Below are 12850 nucleotides of genomic sequence, written 5' to 3' on the forward strand. Positions count from 1 at the left end.
ACTTTGCAAGATTAAAGTGCTTTGTGGATGGATGGGGATGACAGTGGTGCAACACTCTGAATAAAATTAGTGCCACTGAACTGTACACTTAAAAATGGTTAAGATGGTAAATTTTGTTATGTCTATTTTATCAAAATTTTAAAAAATAATAAAATAAAATAAAAAACTCAAGCATCAACATTTCTGTGAAAACTTTCCCTGTCCCCAACACCAAGCTGAATTAGTCTTTCCTTCCTCTTCATCTCCAGTGATAATTAAAATAGTAACTAATTAAAATTATTTGTCTGAATGCCCTTCTTCCTTTCCAACTAGAAGCTCCTTCTGAGTCAAGACTTTGTCTTTTTCATCTTTAGCTTGCATGGTCATCACTAGGACAATTCACAAATATCCAGCTCTCTCCTTCCTGGTGAATGATAGATGACACTTCATATCTATCCTTGGGCAATGAAGTGTGAGCAGAAATGATGTGCATTTCAGGGCAAGGGCCTTAAGAATCAACCTGCATTTGTCATGTACTCTTTTCCCTCTGCCAGATAGCGGCTACTGGATCACAATAAGTTCCCAAATGAGGACTAGATGACTGAGAGTGCCCCTCAGTGGATATGTAGTAAGAACAAGAAATAAACTTTTGTGTTTTAGGGTACCAAAATGTTAATATTGTTTGTTACCATAACTTAGCCTAATGTATCTTTACTCATAAATCCATAATGCTTAGGATAGTACTTATATCAATTACTTTTCTTAAAGTCTTAATTGAATAATTTAATGAAGAATAATAAACTATCCCTATAAGATTAAAACAAATAGATTTTAAATGCATTGGTAATTCATTTAAACTTAGTTTGTAAACTGAGGTGACCACTTTGGTGATCAAGGGCAGTAATAGGATAATGAATCCGCAGTTCCATCTCCAGCCCTTTATATCATTTCTTATTAATTATAATAATAACTACCATGTGTCGAGTTCTTGTAGCTGTTAGAAACTGTATTATAAGCTTACGTGCATTACTTTATTTAATAATTACAACAGTTTTATAGATTACAAACCTGAAACTAGAAAACTTAATTAACTTTCCCAAGACCACAAAGGTAGGAATTGGCAGAGCCAGGATTTAAAACAGGTCTATCAATTTCCAATGGCTGTGTTTATAAGCTAGAGCCCAGCAGATTCTTTTATTTTCTCAACACCCAGGAAAGTTTCTGGGTGAGAAAAACAAGTAAAACCAGCAATGAGAAAACTTCATCCATCTGGATGGCAAAAATAAAAAAGTGATGTCATCCAGTGCTGGCAAAGCTGTAAGGAACAGGCATTATTCCACTGTGGATAGGAGTGTAAAATGCAGCAATATTTTTGGAAAGTAAAGTGGAAACATCTTTTAAATAAACCTCTTTGCCCAGGAATCCACTTTGGGAAATCTTATGCTACAAAACATAAGGACACCAATGTGTACAATGGCATGTTAGGTAATTATTAAACAGAGTGAATGAGACATATCCATGTTGCCCAGAGATAAGTCCATGATATAATGTTTATAGTATAATTCATTTTTATAAAGACAAAAGAGAACAATTGTGTATATGTTCACATGGGATGTGGAAGGATAGACACAGCTATTGATCAGCTACCTATCTTGAGGGGATGAGAAATCAGAGGATGAGGTAATATTTTGTACATTTTTTTTTTTTTTTTTGAGACAGGGTCTCACTTTGTCGCCCAACCTGGAGTGTAGTGGTGTGATCACAGCTTATTCTAGCCTTGTACTTTTTCTTTAAACAGATTTAGATTGTTTCACTTGCTTTTGAGATCTGAAATATTAATCCAGATTAATCCAGACTTTTAAAAGACAGGGATGGCTAATTGGTGAAGACAGTCCTTCCTATTTCTCTCTGCAGTACAATTGATGTGGAGTGACTGGGCCAACCTCCCTCCCCTCTTCTTCACCCAGAGTCCCCAGTGCGAGTCCCAGGATCAGACAGCTCTGTGATCATGGTTGTCACCTCAGTCAGTACCAGTGGACCAGGGCCCACTCTCCTCCAGTTGCCTCAATGCCTTGAAACTAGACCCCGCTCCCCGTAGCCTTGATCTCCCAGATGAGACCCTCAGGCCATTCACTGTTGCCCCTCATCGCAGGGATAGTGCAACACTGGCCCCCACAGACCAAACCAAGCACTGCAAACATGCAGCAGAATTCTGATGAAACTACTTTGTTTTTAAATATAAAGCATTAAAGATCAGTCCAACTTTTACTGAATGGAAGTACGGCAAGTAACAAATACACAAGTATTCTTTTAAAATGCCAATGTCCCTAGATTATAAGAAAGTCAAGCATGCATCCATTAATATAAACTGGAAGTAATCTGATTGATTAACCAAATTCTAGAAAAGACAAACCTCATAGGGAGTGATTGTCTTTTAGAAGGTGATGTGGGCAATGATAGTAATGAGTCTAGAGTGCAGGGTCCTCTGTGGAGTGGGGCAGGGGCAGGGATAAGGTAAAGGCAAATGAGGAAACCGTGTGCCACATAGACTAAGGGGAGGATGTTGAATACAAATTTTATCTACTTAAAAAAAGATGGTCTGATTGGTTCTATGTCCCAGAAAGAAGTAACTTTTTTTAATTTCCTCTGTCCTGCACTAAATAACTCTATTCCAGAATTCGGGCTACTGCTATAACTTGGGCTATCATACGAGTAAATAAGTCCTTGTGAAGATGTTTCTTGACTCATTAACTTTAGGCATGCTATGTATGTGTGTATATTTTTAATGAATAAATAAGTGAATGAATGACTGTCTTAAGAATATAGTCACCATATTTTTATTAGTAATCTATTGGAAAATGTAAGCTAAGTCCCAAACAAATTTGGGATACAACTCACTCATCAGTGTAAGACCTTGTCCCAAATGTAATGAATGAGTCATGAGCTACAGAATAATTTGGGGAAAATAACAAAAATATTACCTTCTTATTAGTTTCCTAAGGCTACTGGAAAAATCACAAATTTGGTGGCTTAAAACAATAAAAAATTCACAGTTCTAGAGGCCAAAACCTCAAAACCAAGGTGTAGGCAGGGCCACACTCCCTCGGAAGGCTCTAGGGAAGAATTTTTCCTTACTTCTTCCAGCTTCTGGTAGCTCCCAGAAATCCTTGCAATTCTTTGGCTTGTAGCTGCACCACTCCACCCTCTGCCTGTGTCTTCACACGGCTGTCTCTGTGAATATCCCTTGTCTGATATCCCTCTCCTATCTCTTTTATTGGATTCAGGTCCCAGTTATTGGATTCAGGTCCAACCTAAATCCAGGATGATTTCACCTTGAAATTCTTAATTAATTTCATCTGCAAAGACCTTATTTCCAAATGAAGTCACATTCTGAGGTTTCAGATGGAAATGAATTTTAAGGAGACACACTTTACCCACTCATCCTTCAAATGTGAATTCAATCAATGTGGATAAGAAAATAAGATGAGTCATCTACAGGAGTACTTCACTATTCCCAGTGAGAGTAAGATGTTTCCCCCATCTCATTTAGGGAGAGGAAAGTCTTCTAACTCTCAGCAGAGAAATCATAATGTAAGTTGGTAACATTTGTGCTCTCCAGTTATTCATAACATTTAGAGTTGCATCAACAAAGATAATGATGTTCATAAAAACCAGAGGAGGGAGATTCTGAAAACCTCATGATAATTTTGGTACCATCCAAGAAAAAGAATGTTCTGATCACAATTACCATTATTAGTTACCTAGGCCAGAATCTCCCAAGCTGATTTTCATGGAAAACTAATTCTACGAGATGTTAATAGGTACATGCAGGCACACGCACACACACACAAACACACACACACACGGAATCTTGAGCTCAACACTCACAAAACTGCATTTGTGAGAAGCAATGCTGAGGGCCTGTCCTGCCCATGTGACCTCACCACAGGGACGGTGGTTTGGGGGTCCTGCTCTAAGCAACCAGCCATGCTCTCTCCCCAGTCCCACACTCTTGCTGCAGCTCTCTACTCTTGTAAAATGTGCATTTGTTTCACGTTTGCAAACTCTTAATGAAAGATTGAAAATTTCAAAGCGTTTAGTCTCTCCCACTCAGTGAACTGAAGAAAGCTGTTCTCCTAAGAGAATAGTATTCATCCTAATAGACAGTTAAATTGCAGCATATACTTCAAATCACACAATGCACTTCTTAAATAATTTAAAAGTCCTAAAAATGATTTTTGAAAAATGTGGACCTAATCTGAAGCATTCTGAACTTCCACCTCTTTGAATATTCACTAAAAGTAGAAGGGATTTATAGGTATATCTCACTTAAAAGTTGAAACTCCAGGCTTCTTGTGCACACACACATGCACACTTACACACACATGCACACTTACACACACATGCACACTTACACACATGCACACACACCATATAGTCCTTGACAAGTGCCACACCTCCTCACTGCCAGGAATACCTATTTTCAAGCAGGAAGACACAGTGTGTCAGAACAGAAACAAATGAACAAGGGTAAGAACCCATGAACCAATGAGCAAGCACAGAGCAACAGAAGTGGGGCATGAGGGAAACACGATCAAAAACCCCACTGCTTAATAAAAATCTATTACATTTGGGTGCACCTTAAATTTCTAAAGTGTGTTCTCACCTTTCATCACAATTTAGATCCATTCTCATCATTAACCCTAAAGGCCCTGGCAACTTGAGGCCATTCCCTTTTGGCAAACTACAGTAGAGGCAAACTATTGTTAAGTGGTTAGTTTTATCAAGTAAGCTGATACCTGGGTGGGATGTGTTTCAGAAAAAAAAGGTCATCAGGTTCAGGGGCAGAAGTGTGACAGACATGTCAGGCACTAAATAAAAGTTTGTTGGATGGATGGATGGATGGATGGATGGATGGATGGATGGATAAACGGATGGATCGATGGATTAACAAACAAATGGAGGGACTTGTGAGAACAACTCCAGGAAGACAGAAGGCTGCTGAAGCTTTCAATGACATAATAAAGTGTTTAATGAGCTCTGTGTTGGACCATGACTTACACAGGTTTGCCTTTTAAAAACTAGAATAGGTTTAACTGTTCATTACCAAAATTATCAGGTAATCAGAACAATGTGTGTTCAGTCTCACAATGACTTCATGTCATTATGTGTTTATGTGTGTGTGTGTGTGTGTATGTGTGTATGTGCTAATGATCTCGATCTATGTGTAAATATATTGCTATTTCTGGATTGATTTGTAATTATAGTCACGAGTAACTTAATAACAAGAATATATCCTGAGAAATGTATTGTTGGGTGATTTTGCCATTGTGTGAACATCAGAGTGTACCTACACAAACTCAGATGTTATTGCTTGCTACACACGTAGGCTATATGGCATACCCTATTGCTCCTAGGCTACAAATATGTGCAGCATGTTACTGTACTTAATGCTGTAGGCAATTATAACACAACAAGTATTTGTGCATCTAAACATATCTAAGCAAAAAGGTACAGTAAAAATAGGATATAAGAGATAATAAAGGGTACCTTTATATAGGGCACTTATCACAAAAGGAGCTTGAAGGACTGGAAGTTGCTCTAAGTCGGTGAGTGAGTGGTGAGTGAATGTGAAGGCCTGGGGCATTACTATACACTACTGTAGACTACTGTATAAACACTATACACTTAGGCTACACCAAATTCGTCTTTTTAAAATTTCTTCAATAATAAATTAACCTTAGCTTGCTGTAACTGTTTTACTTTATGAGCTTTTTAATTTATTTGACTTTTGGACTCTTGTAATAACACAGCTTCAAACACAAACATATCGTACAACTATTCAAAAATATTTTCTTTCTTTATAAGCCTATTTTATACGCATTTTTTCTGTTTTTAGTTTCTTTTGTTTTTACTCTTTAAACTTTTTGCTAAAAACTAAGACACACACACACACACATCAACCTAGGCCAACACGAGGTTGGGATCATCAGTATCACTGTCTCCACCTCCCATCTTGTCCCACTGGAAGGTCTTCAGGGGCAATAACATGCAAGGAGCTGTTTCCTCCTATGATAACAATACCTTCTTCTGGAATACCTCCTGAAGGACCTGCCCAAGGCTGTTTACAGTTAGCTTTTCTTATAAGTAGAAGGAATACACTCTAAAATAATGATTAAAAAATAGAGTATAGTAATTTTACGGGACCACCTCATATATGCCGTCCATTATTAACCAAAACTTCATTATGCAGCACATGATTATATAGTACTATTGCTGGATTTATTTGTAAGTACATTTGTTACTCCTTGGAAGATGATTAAGCTACCACCATATTTCAGAAAGTTACCTCTAACTTGATGGCCTTTAAGAATACTTTTATAGCTGGTCCCCTTGCTATTAATTAAGCTAAGAATATTTTTAACCTTATAATCATATAAATTCAAAAAGACACTGAGCACTATACTTCTGTACTCTGGGTAGATGATACAACAGATTTCAAGGCAATGTAGCCAATGCTGGGCACCTGGGGGTTTCGGTTCTAGTTCTGGATGTGTGAGTTGGGGCAGATGGCTTAGCCTATCTAGATCGTAGTGTCCTCACAAGTAGAATCCTGTGGAGTGTATTAGAATAACTTCTTAAATAATATTAAGAAATATTTCCGTATAGCAAAAAAGTAATATAACAAACACCATGTGCCTAAAGCCCAAACTTTACAAATGTACTGGTACCCCTGTGAACCAGACTCATTCCAAAAGGCTCAGAATTATAAGGGGAGGCCCAGGATGAAGCCTGCCCTGCAGAGCAAAGGCACACATACCTATGGCTGGAAATTGCAGATACAGGATTCTAGACAGAGATCTCCCATGTGGAATTACATTTTTGCAAAGGCATAGACACTTACCCAAGAGGTAAAATAAAAGATGTATGTGCTGGTCCATTCTAAGAGAGATACAAATACCTTCTTCTGGAATACCTCCTGAAGGACCTGCCCAAAGCTGTTTACAGCTAACTTTTTTTTATAAGTAGAAGGAATACACTCTAAAATAATGCTTAAAAAGTAGAATATAGTAATCTTATGGGACCACCTCATATATGCCATCCATTATTAACCAAAACTTCATTATGCAGCACATGATTATATAGTACTATTGCTGGATTTATTTGTAAGTATATTTGTTACTCCTTGGAAGATGATTAAGCTACCACCATATTTCAGAAAGTTACCTCACTGAGGTAAAACTTACTAAAGGTTATCCAAAATATGTTTCACCACCTTATGCCCAACAATGTCCAGGCTTTAAAAGAAAAGGCTAAATATTCCCTAAGATTGGTAGAGAGGATCCCTTTGGAGAGCATTTTTAGAGTGCTAAGCCTCCTCCACTTGCCATGGGTGGTAGGTCCCCTCCAACCTATTCCCATGTGAGGGCCACTTGACAAGATTCCCTGGAGCCTGGAGGACACAGTGGCTGATAATACCTGGAGGTGCCAGGAGGGGAGGAGTTTTCAAGATAGGGCAGCACTACCTCTGACCATAGGGAGATATAGTTCCTAAAGCCAGAAGGAACCCCATGTAAGATAGCAAGCTTGCAACATCCAAAAAACAACTCCACCCAAAATGTCTATCTGCCGGGCTAGAGGGTCTGTGTGGGGTGTACCACCAGAGGCAGGAGTGGCAGACAGTGTCAGAGAAAGGTACAGAGACAGGTTCCCTCAGGGAGTAGAGGTCTCCAAATAGCTCCAGATGTGTTCCCACATCACACGGTCATCTGCCACTGCAAGAGGGCATCATCCCAAACTGCAAACTGAGCCAGTTATGTACCTTGAAGATCAAGGACAGCACAGAGCAGGTCAGAGAAGTGTAGAAGAGGCTGATGTCTGAGCCTGTCTAGTCCAAGCCAGGCAAGGGCAGGGACGTTTTCATTTGAATGAGAAATTAAAGCTTTTGTTTAGATCACTCTGGACATTTTAAGGGCTTTTAAAGGAAGCTATAAATTAATACCTAAAAGCGACATCAAAATTTATGGGATCTGCTCAAAAAATCAATAAAGGGTTGGGAAGTGAGATTTCCACATGGCATATGTGAAAGAAGTGGCATGAGAACATAAAATTATTTTTAATGACACCCGCCCCACAAAGGCCAAATATTACATAAATATTTTGCCATATTGGCTTAGATCCTCCTTTTAAAAAAAAAAATAAGGCATTACAGATACAGTAAAAGTCCCTCCTTCCCATTACCACTTACCTCCCTCCCTTGCCAGGTGCAACCTCTATTCTAAAGTTGGTGTGTACAGTTCCTGCCTATGTTTTTATATTCTTCCAATGTAATTATGTATTTGAAAACAGTATATAGTACGTGCTGGAAATTTTTAGCATGATATCTACAGTCCTTTCTAACTATAATTCTATGATAGTGTGTGACTTTTTTATTTTAGTAAAATAATAAAAGTGAAGGGACTTTTCCAATTCCCTCTCTCTACACCTGTGCCTCACTGATCATGAAATACTGCAGCTCATGGAGTGATTGATATACAGAGGTCTGTCTATCCTTAAAAAAAAAAAAAAAAATTATTAAGAGATGGGGTCTCACTCTGTCACCCAGGTTGGACTGCGGTGGCACAATCATAGCTCACTGCTGCCTCAAACTTCTGGGCTCAAGAGGTAACTGCTGCCTCAGCCTCCCGAATAGCTGGGATTACAGGCATAAGCCACCCCGCTCAGCTGCGCTGTGCTAAATTAAAGGAAGCAAAGCAAGAGGGTTGCAGTGGGAAACAGCGCCCGGTGCAGATGCAGCAGATATCCAGCAGAGGGCGATATCATCTAATAAAAGTGCATATGCCTGGGTGGTTGCTTCGAATAATTGAGCCACTGTATACTTTTAAGATAACATTTTAAGTTCTAGAAGATAATATTCTTAGAAAACACAAGCCTGGTCATATGAATTATTTGCCCAAGGTGACAAAGCTAGTTAATATTTACTACTTCTGCCTTCCAGTCCAGTGCTCTGGTAAGTCTGTCGGCTGCCCTGCAAATGATTCAACAGATGTAAGAAATCAAATTGGTCTAAATCAAATCACAGATAATATTTGCATTTTTTATTAAATGTGTTATGATTTTTTGGTGCCAGTTTTAAGCCTGCAACATGCTCAACAGGGCACTTTAGTCACCATCAAGATGATTTCAGAGTTTGAGGAAAGAACAAGAAACAAAGAATTTGCAAGTGGATAAAATTATTTAAAAATTATAAAATCATACTGACGCAGGAATATTTTTAACCCAAAAAACAAACTTTAAGTTCCAATTCTTTACATTTGTTCTAAGCATATGTTGATAATGTTTTATATGACATTTTTAGAATGATATCAAATGTGCATTCTATTGACTACCCAGTTGGGATAGAAATATTAGTCAGATTAGGACAGTTTATGCTGAAGTTACAAAGAAAGCTCATCATCTCATAGCCAAAACGATAAAGCAGGAGTCAGAAAACAAGGCCAGAACCTGCTTTTGCAAACAAAGTTTTACTGAAACACAGATACACCCATTTGTTTGCATATTATCTGAGGCTGCCTTTGAGTTTCAATAGCAGTTGAATAGTTGCCACACATACTTCAATGTCAGTGGCCTCTTGGCCCATAAAGCCTAAAATGTACACTACTTGTCTGTCTTAGTCTATTCGTGCTGCTGTAATAGAATACCACAGGTTGGATAATTTATAAACAGAAATGTATTGGCCCGCAGTTCTGGAGGAACTGGATCTTGATATTGGGAAGTCCAATATCAAGGCATGACAGGTTTGGCCATTCCGACTCTATGATGACACATGGAACACTGCATCCTCTGGAGGGAGAATGCTTGGCTTCACATGACAGAAAGGCAAAGACACCAAAAGGGGGCCAAACTTGCGTTTTTATCACAGCATTAATCCCACCCATGCGGGTGGCACCTTCATGACCTAATTGCCTCTTAAAGATCAAGCTTCACAATACAGTTGCAATGGCAGTTAAATTTCGACATGAGTTTGGAGGTGGACAAACATGCAAACCATAGCACTGATCTTTTATATAAAAAGTTTGCCAATCCCTTCTATAATGCAGTGCTGTCCAATAAAACTTTCTATGGTGACAAAAATGTTCTATATCTATACAGTCCAATACGGTAGTCACTAGCCACATATGGCTATTGAGCACTTGAAATATGACTAGCAGTTACCAAAGTGGGAATGGATAGTGAGTAAACAACTAACCATGTTTGCCAATTACTGTATGTCTTAAGCTCCAAGATTATCCTCTGATATTGGTTCGCTAGGATTTCATAAATAGGTATGTGTTCTTTGTATTCATTCCTTAATATTGAATAGTAACTAAGGAATAGAATTTTTAATTTCAATTAATTTACATTTAAATGAATTAAAAGACAGGAGCTTTGAGGAACTAATAGCCTAATGGCATTCATTAATCTCTTGGCATCCCACACTGTTTTTTTACAAAAACAGGCTGCGGGGCAGATTTGCCTAAGGGCAGTATTTCATTGACCCTTGCTTTATAGTGTTGATACTGAGATGTTGGGCTTTCTTTGTGACTTCAACATAAACTACCCTATTCTGACTCATACATTTCTACAGCTCCCCACGTCCTTCAGAAAGACCATAACTCAAAAATTCTTTTAAGGAAAAATCAGAGAACGCACAACCCACCATGTAAAGTTGTCCTTCATTTCTTTGTCTTCCATTTATCTCTTCTAACCATTATTTATGTATCACTTAGGAATACTTTGACTGCAAGTAACAGAACAATGGCCTAAACAATCAGGGATTGTTTTTTTCATATAACAAGAAGTTTGGAAGTAGACAACTTCTGGCATCAGTTCAGCAGTTCAGCAATGTCAGAGCTGGTATCTCTACAATTCTCCTGAACTTTCTGTCGTGGTTATAAAATGGCTGCTGCCACATTTAAGGCAGAAAGAAGTGGAACTAGGTATTTTACTAAATACATCTGTCTCTTTTATAAGGAAAGAAAAAGATTTCTAGAAGACACTCTGGATATAAAGCCTTACCTTATTGGTATCTGGGAACAACCAGCACTGAGTCGTATGACCACCAGAGACATAAAATAGTCTGGGAAAGCAGGAAACCACTTTCCAATAATGGTTGTCACCTAGGGCTGGGCACACTGCCCCCATAAAGGTGGAAATAAATATTGAGTAAACAACTAATCATGTTAGCCAATTATAGCATCTTAAGCAAAAAGATTATCCTTTGATGTTAGTTTTCTAGGGTCTCGTGAATAGGTATGTGTTCTTTGCATCCATTCCTTAATTCAATGATTATTTTCTGATACCTATTGGATGTCAGGCATTGGACAAGCTGTCAGGAAGGGGCAGATTATGAGGCTGGAAATGATTATCTAGAATATGCAGGGTCTATGTAAAAGTATAAATGGAAAGTTTTATGAAGTATCATAAAGACTTATGCCCAATATGCCACAAGTTTACATTTTTACTTGAGAGTTTCAGTACATTAAACCTGCAAGCTCTTCATGAGTGACCTAGCTTACTATGACATTTATTGCAGATTCAATAATATAGTTCTTCTGGGGCCAGGTGCAGAGGCTCATGCCTGTAATCCCAGCACTTTGGGAGGCTGAGGTGGGTGGATCATGAAGTCAAGAGATCAAGACCATCCTGACCAATCTAGTGAAACCCCGTCTCTACTAAAAAAAAAAAAAAAAATACAAAAATTAACTGGGCATGGTGGTACGTGCCTGTAGTCCCAGCTACTCAGGAGGCTGAGGGAGGAGAATCACTTCAACCCGGGAGGCGGAGGTTGCAGTGACCCGAGATCGCACCACTGCATGCCAGCCTGGCCAGCCTGGGCAACAAGAGCAAAACTCCATCTCAAAAAAAAAAAAAAAAAAAAATATATATATATATACACATATATAGTTCTTCTGGGTGATATTTTTAAATCTTCTAATAGGTACAAATCTCAGTGACTCAGATGTGTAAGAAATATACTAGAGCTTTTGCTACTTTTCTATGTAAATATTCCATTCTGCTGAAGTAGCAGAAACTTCATGTCAGTGATTTGTAGTTCTCTAGATCTGTGCCTAAATCCAGGAGGTGGGTAGACACCTGAAAGAGGGAAATAGTCTGTCCATTGATGGCATTTGTACACACCAGCATCCATTAGGATTGTATTCTGTCAGCCTGTCTGCTTGTTGAAGACAACCAACCTCGTGGTCCCTTTGGGACAATGCACAGCTTGGTGGCCTCTCTATCTGGTGAAGTCTTTCTGCCGCTCCCCTACATTATGGAGTTTAACTGACTGTGGGGCTGCTAAGTCCCCTTCAGGCCCAACAGTCTCTGTGGTGATTTACTCTGAAGTTCTGCCACCTTCATAGCCTCTAGCAGGAAAACTGGGTACAGCCCCCTCCTTCATGTTCTTGAATTCTACAGTTCAAACTGAGGGCTTTGCTGCCATCTGGGACTCAGGGAGGAGGAGGGGCATGAGACCTCTCTCTATGAGCCCACTTCTGTCTCTGTTCTCAAAGCTTCCCCTTTTCTTCTCCCCTGGAAATGCTCAGCAGGTTATGTGTTGCTGTCAGCTTTTCTACATATATTTATTGTAGAAAGTGTTTTCCATCCCAAATCATTCAAATTCCCATCAGAGTCATCACCAAAAGAGACAGAAGTCCTCACCAAAAAAGAGACAGAGTCATCACCAAAAGAGACAGAAGAAACTATGGACGTATGTGAGAATGTATGCAAAATGCAGGAAGCAGAAAATAAAGCAACCTTGTCAAACTGTCCCTCTCCTCCTGCAGGGATCTGCCTCATCACCAAAGCAAATCAGAGGACTGTCGCTCCT

This window comes from Pongo abelii, chromosome 5, assembly GCF_028885655.2.
Source record: "Pongo abelii isolate AG06213 chromosome 5, NHGRI_mPonAbe1-v2.0_pri, whole genome shotgun sequence".
NCBI classification, from domain to species: Eukaryota; Metazoa; Chordata; class Mammalia; order Primates; family Hominidae; genus Pongo; species Pongo abelii.